Source organism: Tachyglossus aculeatus, chromosome 2 (assembly GCF_015852505.1).
Source record: "Tachyglossus aculeatus isolate mTacAcu1 chromosome 2, mTacAcu1.pri, whole genome shotgun sequence".
Classification (NCBI taxonomy): Eukaryota; Metazoa; Chordata; class Mammalia; order Monotremata; family Tachyglossidae; genus Tachyglossus; species Tachyglossus aculeatus.
Genome location: NC_052067.1, coordinates 59,109,043 through 59,120,785, shown reverse-complemented (window position 1 = coordinate 59,120,785; position 11,743 = coordinate 59,109,043). Strand labels below are relative to the sequence as shown.

The following is an 11,743-nucleotide window of genomic DNA, read 5'->3' as shown; positions in this document are numbered from 1 at the left end:
ATGACTGACTGATTGATTATGTTGTGGTTGTTTGCTGTGGGCTGTCACTTTCAACTGTCCTCATGGCTGAGAGACCTAAAATGTTTTCAAGAGCTAGTCCAGGTTTGAATGAAAATAGTCTGTGCTACTGAGGAAATAAAGCAGGGAAGGGAGAAGGGAGCAATTTACCATGTCCCACTGAAAGAGAAAGCTGATCATTGTGACACATTTCCCCGCTTCTAGACTGTGAGCCCGTTGTTAGGTAGGGATGGTCTCTGTGGCCAAATTATACTTTCCAAGTGCTTAGTACAGTGGTCAGTGCACAGTAAGCGCTCAATAAATATGAATGACTGACTGAATGAATGATTCAAAGAACCATCCTTTCCCAGAGGCAGTATAAAAATTTCTCCTTGTTGTGGAGGTATTTTTTTATGGTCTTGGTTAAGCGCTTACTAGGTGGCGGGCACTGTACTAAGTGCTGAGGTTGATAAAGATAATCAGGTTGGACCCAATCCATGGCCCTCTTAGGGCTCACATCTTTAAACCCCTCTTTTACAGATGTGGAAACTAAGGCACAGAGAAGTGAAGTGACTCGGCCAGGGCCACAGCAGACATATGGTGGAACTGGGATTAGAACCCAGATCTTTTGAGTCCCAGGCCCTTGACCTTTCCACTAAACTGCTGCTCCTCCAAATATCTGTGATGAACGGAGGAGAAGATCATCACTGTGTGGGAGGAAAAGCTTCTTGTCATGTGGTTGACCAGTTATCCCAGTTGAATTCAACCCAGGGGTTTAAGATGGAGAAATGCATGGATATTAGGCCGAGATGAAACCGTGGTCATTTTGACTCTTTCATTCATTCATTCATTCAATCGTATTTATTGAGCGCTTACTGTGTGCAGAGCACTGTACTAAGCGCTTGGGAAGTACAAGTTGGCAACATATAGAGATGGTCCCTACCCAGCAGTGGGCTCACATTCTAGAAGGGGGAGAGAGACAACAAAACAAAACATGTGGTCAGGTGTCAAGTCGTCAGAATAAATAGAAGTAAATCTAGATGCACATCATTGACAAAATAAATAGAATAGACTCTATTAAAATAAATAAACTCTTGGGGGGAGAAGCATTATTGAGCATTTGAGAAGCTAGAGAAACCGTAGAACTGGGTAGAGTGAAGCAGAGTGAAGCAGAGTGAAGCAGCCCACAGCTTTGGGAAACCAAGCCCTGGGAAAGCCAGGGAGAAAATTTGGCATTAGAGATTTCTGACTGGAAAAAGTGCCCCACTTAAATCAGTTATCGATCATATTTATTGAGCGCTTTCTGGGTGTAGTGCATTGAAATAAATACTCTCAGAGGTCTGCACACAGTATGCCCCCAATAAATCCACTACACCATGCTCTACACTTCCTGGGGCTTCTTAGTCATCTTGCACGCCCCATTACAACGCTCTTGAAGGCCGATTACCCAGTGAGAGTAACTAGGCAACGGGACTAAAGCGCACACAGCAGGCTGGGGTGGGAGGCGGCAGTTGCAAGAAAAATGAAATCGTCTCTCACTGCAGCCCGGAGAGTGCTAGAAAGATTTCAGAGGTTCAATCAATCACTCAGCCAATGATATTTATCGAGCGCTTACTGCATGCAGTCTTCTTGGGAAGATGGATGTTAAAATCAAATCAAATCTGTTTGGTCCGATTCTTCTGCACCACAGATAAACTCAATTTAATTAGGGAATTACACGAAGAACAAACGCCATTCTTTCTCAGGACAGCTTTTCATTTTAGGAATTTTTATCATTTCTTGGAGGATCGGTGAACCACCACTCAATCGTATTTACTGAGCACTTACTGTTTGCAGAACACTGAACTAAGGGCTCGGGAGAGTACAACATAAATACATAACCACCAGGATGCAGGAGCAGAAGGGGCCAGTCCTTTCTGGAAAAAGGAAACCAAAAGATCACTTCACTACCTCCCTGTGACCCAAAGGACCATTACTAGCGCAGCTGGTTCCTAAGGTAACAATTGTCAAACCTCTGATGAGTAACTTTGTGATACGCTTCTGGTATCCTAGGAAAACATTTTCAACTCAACAGGCTACTTCCCAAGCGCTTAGTACAGTGCTCTGCACACAGTAAGCACTCAATAAATATGATTAAATGAATGAATGAACGTCACAGAGAAGGTTATTAAAGACTTGCTCTGTGCTGACGGCTCTACCCAAAGACGCATGATAAGAAATCACATGGAAGATTACATAAAGCAGCGGCATCTAGAGGATAGATCTAGGGCCTGGGAGTCGGAAGGACCTGGGTTCTAATCCCTACTCCACCACTTGTCTGCTGTGGGATCTTAGGCAAATCACTTCTCTGTGCCTCAGTTCCCTCATGTGTAAAATGGGGGTTAAGACTGTGAGCCCCATGTGGGACATGGACTGTGTCCAAACTGCTTAACATCCATCTACCCCAGAATTTAGGGCACATAGTAAGCGCACAACTAATGCCACTAAAAAAAAAAAATATGGTGAGCTGTTTGGCCAAGTTATGCTGCTGCAATGGACTGATGACAAGTCTGAAAGAAACTGAGGCAATGTCATCAGCCTGGACCAATGGAGCCCTGACAACACCTAAAGACTCTCTGGAAAGACAGAACAGAATGTCATCCCAGACTTCTGCTTGTATTGTCTTATGCTGTCTAGTAGTTTCCGACCCATAGCGACTCCACGGACACATCCCTCCCAGAACGCCCCACCTCCGTTGGCAGTCATTCCGGTAATGTATTCATAGAGTTTTCTTGGTAAAAATGCGGAAGTAGTTTACCATTGCCTTCTTCCACGTGGTAAACTTGATTCTCCGCCTTCAAGTCTCTCCCATGCCACTGCTGCCCAGCACAGTTGAGTTTTGACCTTTAGAAGATTGCCTTCCACTGGGTCCATCTCCGTATTAAACAAAAACTCCTCACCATTGGCTTTAAAGCACTCACAGCTTGCCCCATCCTACCTCACTTTGCTCCTCTCCTTCTACAACCCAGCCCTTACGCTTCACTCCTCTGGTGCTAAACTTCTCACTGTGCCTCCATCTCACCTCTCTCACCACCGACCCCTAACCCACACCCTGCCTCTGGCCTGGAATGCCTTCCCTCCTTAAATCCAAAAGACAATTACTCTACCCCCCATCAAAGCCTTCCTGAAGGAACATCTTCTCCAATGGTGCTTCCCAGACTAGGCCCCATTTTTCCTCATCTCCCATTCCCTTCTGCATTACCCAGACTTAGTCCCTTTGCTCTTTTCCCCTCTCTCTGGCCCACATCAATTACGTATATAACTGTAATTTTATTTATTGATGCCTATTTGTACCCCCTCCCCCTCACCCCCCCACAAACTGTGATCTCATTGTGTGCAGGGATTGTCACTCTTTATTGCTTTATTGTACTTAGTGCCAATGATAATAATAAAGATGGCATTAGTTAAGTGCTTACTAGTGCAAAGCACTGTTCTAAGTGCTGAGGAGGTTACAAGGTGATCAGGTTGTCCCACGGGGGGTTTACAGTCTTAATCCCCATTTTACAGATGAGGTAACTGAAGCACAGAGAAGTTAAGTGACTTGCTCAAAGTCACACAGCTGTCAATTGGCAGAGTGGGATTTGAACCCACAACCTCTGACTCCAAAGCCTGTGCTCTTTCCACTGAGCCACGCTGCTTCTCAAGTGCTTGGTACGGTGCTCTGCACACAGTAAGTGCTTAATATAATTGAACAAATGAATGAATGCGAATGCCTCTGCTTGACTCTCCCTCCTGTAGCAGACTGGTCAGAGTACTAGAAACTCTCCAGGAGTGATCCTGAGAGGGGAGAATTCTGCTAATTTGTCAGAATACAGTCTAGAGATGCAAAATCAGACAAATAAATATAAAAGTGAATCAAGAAGGCCCACATAATGTTCTCGGATGGTGGGTAGATAGAGTTGGGATCACCATGGAATTGGGCTTCAGACAAAACTGAAAGCCCTCAAAGCTATCCACTCATTCAATTGCATTTATTGAGCACTTATTGTTTGCAAAGCACTGTACTGAGCGCTCTGGAAGAGTACAAAGCTATAGTGCTCTGAATCTGCATGGTGTCCCCTTCTGCTTATTTTGCAAAATGTGAATTGTTTCTATGCTCAGCTGGCTATTGTTGAGGGCTGTCAGACACTAAGAACTGCTGCTGGATGCAGAATGTGGGACTGAGACCTAGGCTTAAGTAGCTGATACAGTAAATTTGCTTGCCATTACTCTGGAAAGAACAGGCTGTCCACGTATTTCCAGACATTTCGGGATTGGTGGGCATTTGATCATGCCAATCCTCCTCTAGGGTATAAAGCTCTTTGAGGGCCCAGATCATGTCTGCTAACTCTATTGTATCCTGTGAGCACCAGGTGGGATATGGATTGTGCCCAACCTGTTTAACTTCTATCTACCCCAGTGCTTCAAACAGTGCTCAACACATCATAAGCTCTTAACGAGTCCATTAATCATCATCATCCTCCCAGGTGCTTAGATCAGTGCTCTGCAAACAGGAAATGCTAATATATATTATTGATTGATTTTTAAGACTTCGATTTCTTTATCTCCAATGGGAATTTTACCTCCCTTCTTTCAATCAAAGGTTTTTATTGAGCAGTTCTGGGGTGCAGAGTGCAATCCTAAGCCTTTCAGAAAGCACAATAAGTCAATGCAATCACGGCTCTCAAGGAATTTGTAGTCTAGCAGGGGAGACTTTGTTTTCTTAACAAAGAACTAGTGTTCGGCTTTTGATTAGGTCTCATTTACAGAAAGAAAAGAGACAGGGGCTTCAGAAAGATGATCCTCTTCTCTTTTTTGCCTCCACGCTGTGATTGAAGTTTAAAGAAGGAGAATGCTTACACGTGTACCCTTCTACCGGAGGAACATTTTTGGGGAGTTAATTGAGGCACCAAGCCAAGGGATGCACATGAATTGAAAACTGTGATGACTTTGACAGTCCCTTTTTTAAAAAAAAATCTTGAACTAATTGTCATTTGACAGGCTGCAAAGAGGGCATAGTGAAATTCTGACAGGCTAATTTGAGCCTATGATTTCACTGCAATGTGCATATGCTCTTGTTATATTTAGTGACAATCAATGTCATTTTCTTCTTCAGTGTGAATGGCTCAATATGTTTATTCCTTTCCCTGCCTATAAGGGCAAGAGCCATTTAATTAAACTGAATCAAGTTTTAGTTCTAGGGCCTGCTAATCTGGGGATGATCTACAGGGTTTTAAAGGTGGGGACAGGATTTATTGAGCACTTTACTGTGCGTTGAGCACTGTACTAAGCTCTTCGGAGAGTAGAATACAACAGAGTTGGTAGACACATTCCCTGCCCACAACTGTATATTAAACTGGTTCCAGGGACATGGTGGTAAGCAGAGGGGGCAGGGAAGTATTTGCCCAGATCTTCTGTTTGACACAAAAACAGACTACACACTCTCAAAAATCACTTATACGATCTAGGTTTTGAACAGGGAAACGAACAAAACAAAGTTTTTATTTTCTTCTTTCCTAATTCTTCCAACGGATTCTTTAGCTAGAAGGTTCTAATCAAAATACTATCAGTCCTCCACGAGTCAGAAAGCTGAAGTGTTTTATGTAGAGCTAAGTATTCTGCTCCAGAATCTGTGAACTACACGAATGAGGTGTAATGAATTTATTAGGACAGCAGGTAGCAAAATCCTACCATGTTCCAAACTACCACACTCTAGAGTTGGAATGGGGTAGAGTTGAATGTAGAATGCACTTTTCTGTTGGCTCTGAGCGGTAGAAGACCACTCTAAGCCTTAGAAAACACAAGGTGTCAGCAATAGCTAGAGTTGACACCTTTTAAAAGACAGCCATGGTGCTGAGTCAGGGCCTTACTGACACTTCAGGTGAAATATTGGCTGATGATGAGTGAAAACGGCTATACAGAGCGTACTTATTGATCTCCATCGTAAAACGATCTCTCGTAAGCGATGAAAGGGAGAGAAAGAGAACAAGAGGGAGGGAGAGAGAAAAGGAAGACACGGTCACATCATGTTGTGGAAAAAACCCAAAGCATTACCCTAGAAATCTCTTTTCTATATAGTCTGATGTCACATTTTTTCGAAGAAGCTCAGGACATGGGCTAGCTAATGCTGTTGCTGATTATAGAGGTGTGCAACAGCAAGACCAGATGGGTAACCTTTTCTGCCAGCCATGAATTGAATTACCTGAGATTTGGTTCTAACAGTCATTCATTCAATCATATTTATTGAGTGCTTACCGTGTGCAGAGCACTGGACTAAGCATTTGGGAGAGTACAATAGAACAATAAACAGACAATTTCCCTGCCCACAACAAGCTTACAGTCTAGAGGGGAAGCAGACATTAATATATACATATATTATATCAGTCAGTGGCAAGTACACACTAAGTGCTTACTGCCTGCAGAGTGCTTACTCGGGACGGAGCACTGTACTAAGCACTTGGGAGAGTACAACATAACAGAGTTGGGAGAAACATTCCCTGCCCACAAGGAGTCCATTTAGACAACCACCCTCCCGCATCTCACATTCCCCATCTTCATTCAGAGAACTCACATTTAGGGGGAAAGAAACAAAAATGGATAGAAAACCAACAGTATCTTACTCATTTATACAAATATTATAAAAAAAAAACTTCAGGCATACAGCCTGGCTTAGACCACTGCACTGACTCTCAGCAGGTAACTCCCTCTAGGCTGTAAGCTCATTGTGGAGAACGAACAGGTCTACCAACTCTCTTACACTTCACTTCCCCAAGTGTTTAGTACAGTGCTCTCCACGCAGTAAAAACTCAATAAATATGAATGATTGATCGATTGAAACTGTGCAAGCTGGAATCTTTGGCTTAATAACTGCAGGCCCATTCTGTCTCTGGGAGACTTGGAATGGCGTGCCTAGATTCATTCATTCGGTCATATTTATTGAGCGCTTACTGTGTGCAGACCACTGTACTAAGCGCTTGGGAAAGTACAATACAATAATGACATTCCCTGCCCATGGGGGCGTGCTGAAAAATCAGACTGTCTCCAAGGGGCTTTGAGCAAAACGACTTAGTGATCATCAGTGGAGTTTTGTTAAGAGCTTTCTGTGCGCCAAACACTGTGCTAGACTCTGGGGAAGATTCTGTTGAGCACTTACTGTGTGCAGAGCACTATACTAAACACTTGGGAGATTGCAACACTTTTCTTGCCTACAGCGAGCTAACAGTCGAGAGGGGCTCAACATAAGCAGATGGGAGGCTGTCCCCCGGCCGCATAGGGATCACAATCTAAGGGAAAGGGAGAACACAAATTATCCCCATTTTTATGGATGAGGAAACTAATAATAATAATAATAATAATGATGGCGTTTATCAAGCACTTACTATGTGCAAAGCACTGTTCTAAGCGCTGGGGAGGTTACAAGGTGATCAGGTTGTCCCACGGGGGGCTCACAGTCTTTATTAATCCACATTTTAAAGATGAGGTAACTGAGACCCAGAGAAGTGAAGTGGCTTGCCCAAAGTCACACAGCTGACAAGTGGCAGAGCCGGGATTTGAACCCATGACCTTTGACTCCAAAGCCTGGGCTCTTTCCACTGAGCCACGCTGCTTCTCACAAGGCCCAGAGAAGTCACATGACTTACCCAAGGTCTCACAGCAAGCAAGAGGCAGAGTGGGGATTTGAACCCAGGTCCCCTTGACTCCCAGGCTCATGTTCTTTCCCCATAACCACTTCTCTTATTTGACCTAATTCTCTCACAGTTTGGAAGGATGCCTTCCGGGTAATCGAGACAGACCAATGGACATTACGGCCCAAGAAGCAGCATGGCCTAGTGGAGAGAGCATGGGCCTGGGAGACAGAAGGACATGGGTTCAAATCCTCGCCCTGCCACTTGTCTGCTGTGTGACCTTGGGTGAGTCACTTCACTTCTCTGGGCCTCAATTACCTCTTCTGTAAAATGGGGATTAAGATTGTGAGCCTGAGGCAGACATGGTCCCTGTTCAACCTGATTGGCTTGTATCTATCCCAGTGCTTAGTACAGTGCCTGGCACAGAGTAAGCACTTAAGCACTTCCCTTCAAAGCCCTACTGAGAGCTCACCTCTTCCAGGAGGCCTTCCCAGACTGAGCCCCCTCCTTTTTCTCCCCCTCCTCCCCTTCCCCATCCCCCCGCCTTACCTCCTTCTCCTCCCCACAGCACCTGCATATATGTTTGTACATATTTATTACTCTGTTTATTTTACTTGTACATATTACTATTCTATTTATTTTATCTTGTTAATATGTTTTGTTTTGTTGTCTGTCTCCCCCTTCTAGACTGTGAGCCTGCTGTTGGGTAGGGACCATCTCTATACATTGCCAACTTGTACTTCCCAAGTGCTTAATACAGTGCTCTGCACACAATAAGTGCTCAATAAATACGATTGAATGAATGAATGAACGAATGAACCAGCATTAAATGGGGACTAAGACTGTGAGCCCGATATGGGACAGGGACTGTGTCCTACCTAATTACTTATATTCCCCCCTCAGCACTTAGTATAGTCCCTGGCACATAGCAAGTACTTAACAAATACTGTTATAATTATTATTAAAGGGTCTGGCCACTGCCCACGGGCAGGATAACATGTGTGACGTGAGTGCAAAGACCACAGCTTAAACCATTACCAACCAGCTCCGCTAAGCCTGCTCCAGTGTTTCCTGAAAGAAAGAGTGAAAGCAGCATTTTCTAGTGGCTACAGTACGGGCCTGGGAGTCGGAAGGACCTGGGTTCTAATTCTGACTCTGCCCCTTGTCTGCTGTGTAACCCTGGGCAAGTCACTTCACTTTGGGCCTCAGTTACCTCATCTGTAAAATGGGAATTAAGATTGGGAGTCCCAGGCAGACATGGTACCTGTTCAACCTGATTAGCCTGTATCTACCCTAGTGCTTAGTACAGTGCCTGGCACACAGGAAGCACTTGAAGAAGTACCACGAAAAAAGAGTCAGGAGAATGAGCCAAGAGAAGGGTGAAGGAGGTGAAGAAGCAGTGCAAAAAATAAAGTAAAGACTCTCTAGATGTCAATAATTGATTGTTCCAGGAGGACGGAGCCAGGATGAGGAACTTCTGCCCCATCAGGAGAATTAGACCTAGCTCAAAATCTGGCTCCATTTGGGAATCCAGACTCTTGTCTTATGCTGTCGAGTCGTTTCTGACCCATAGTGACAGCATGGACCTAACTGTCCCAGAAGGTCCCACCTCCATCTACAAATGTTCTTGTACTGTATACATAGAGCTTTCTTGGTAAAAATATGGACATGGCTTACCACTGTCATTTCCTCCTCCTCCTCCTCCCTCTCCCCCTCCCCCCCCCCTCCTCCTCCCTCCTCCCTCCTCCCTCCTGTTGGGTAGGGACCGTCTCTATATGTTGCCAACTTGTACTTCCCAAGTGCTTAGTACAGTGCTCTGCACACAGTAAGTGCTTAATAAATACGACTGATTGATTGATTGATTCAGTGCAATAAACTTGAGTCTCCACTCTCGACTCTCTCCTGTGCCACTGTTTCCCAGCATAGGTGACTTTCGACTTTAAGCAGATTGCCTTCCACTCACTAGCCACTGGCCAAGCTAGGAATGAAATGGGTATAACTCTGCTTGACTCTCCCTCCTGTAACCAAAACTGATAGAGTACTTGGAAACTCTCCAGGTGTGATCCTGAGAGGAGACTAAGTACTTAGGTGGGAAATCAAAAATCGGGGTTGGGGGGGAGAGATTTAACTTTAACAGGTACATCCCATTCAGCCGTCTTGTTCAAGTGTTTCCTGATTTAAATACTCAATAAGTCTTCTGAACACCAGGGTAGTTACAAGATGTGTACAGTGCTGTCCCAATTTGTAACAAATACCACTCAGAAGACAGGAGATAAGAACCCAGAGAAAGGTCCTTTCTTCAACAGCAGCCCAGAATCTTTTTTTTAATGATATTTGTTAAGCACATACTATGTGCCAGCACTGTGATAAGCACTAGAGTTGAAACAAGCTAATCAGATTGGACAGAGTTCCTGTGTCACATGTAGCTGAGAGTCATAATCCCCATTTTGTAGATGAGGGAACTGAGGCACAGAAAAGTTAAGTGACTTGCCCAAGGTCACATAGCAGACATGTGTGCCTGTGTCCAACCTGATTAGCTTGTAATTAGCCCAGTGTTTAGAACAGTGCTTGACATATAGAAAGTGCTTAACAAATACCATCATAATTATTATCTTATTATGTAAAGCCAGAATTAGAAGCCAGATCCTTCCGACTCCTTGTACGTATATGATGGTTCTGCACCTAAACATTCATCCTAATGGTATGGATGGAGTATAGAGCATCCCAAGATTTTTGTTCTTAATGGCATTTGTTCAGTTCTTACCATGTGCCAGGCACTGTTCTAAGAACTGGGGCAGATCCAAACTAATCAGGTTGGACACAGTCCATGTTCCATATAGGGCTCACAGACTTCCTCCCCATTTTACAGGTGAGGTAACAGAAGCCCAGAGAAGTGAAGTGACTTGCCCAAGGTCACACAGCAGACAAGTGACAGAGTCAGGATTAGAACCCGGGTCCAAAACTCCTTCTTCCACAAAGTCACTGCTGCTTCTCGTTTTTCCCTTGTAGCTCTAACTCTCCACAGTCTAAAGTAGAGGGAGAATAGGCACTGGGTCCCCATTTTACAGATGAGGAAACTGAGACACAGAGAAGTTAAGTGACTTGCCCAGGGTCACATGGCAGGCAGATGGACAAGATGGGATGAGAACCCAGGGCTATTGGCTCCCAGGCCTCTCTCTGTACATAGGCCATGCTGAACCTCGAGGGGTATGCGTGACAAATTGGGACAGCATTGTAAATATCTTGGAACTACCCTGGTGTTCAGAAGACATATAGAGAGAGTACTTAAATCAGGAATCTCTTTAACAAGACAACTGAATGGGATGTTGTCCGTTAAAGTTAAATATCTTCGTCTAATTCTTGATTCCCAGATGGGGCCAGATTCTGAGCCTTCTCCTGGTCTTAGGCCTGGGTAGAGCTGTCAGTACAGGTTAGGAGGCTGTGTACAGTGGCTGTTACCTGTTCATTATTTATTAGTAATTCTGGGCCTGTTTCCACACAGAATAATTCAGTGGTATTTATTGAGCACTTACTGCATAGCACTACACTAAGGGCTTGGGAGAGAAAAATATAACGGAATTAACAGACACGTTCCATGCCCACAAGGAGTTTACAGTCTAAAGGATTCCACAGTCCCTTCTACTTTATAGAGAGATCAGTAGGGGATTTTAACTACAATAATTGTGGTATTTGTTAAGTGCTTACCATACGCCAAGCATTGTATTAAGTGCTGGGGTGGATACAAGCTAATCAGGTTGGACACAGTCCCTGTCCCACCTATGGCTCATAGTCTTAATCCCCATTCTACAGATGGGGCAACTGAGGCCCAGAGAAGTGAAGTGACTTGTCTGCCCAGAAGGATTGTCTTCAGGAATTAGAACCCATAACCTTCTGATTCCCAGGTCCGTGCTTCCTCCACTTCCCAAAACATCTTTACTGATAACCTTGCTAGTAGTTAGCAAATACATCTTGTAGTGGGCATAGTTTGATCATATTTTACACTGTTCATGACTCCAATTTAATGAACAGAGTATGAGGAACACGGATAATCCATCTTGATGCCCTCAAATGTTGTTTATTTTAACTTCTGCTCCTTACGGACA

General features: G+C 44.3%; 1 non-coding gene across 1 annotated transcript; it reads right to left on the bottom strand.

The window, feature by feature from the left end:
- Nucleotides 1-9,576: 9,576 nt before the first annotated feature.
- LOC119924848 lies at nt 9,577-9,715 on the bottom strand. Its single transcript, XR_005449533.1, has one exon. It is a non-coding gene; the product is annotated as a small nucleolar RNA SNORA7 (small nucleolar RNA).
- Between the last annotated feature and the right edge of the window lie 2,028 nt (nt 9,716-11,743).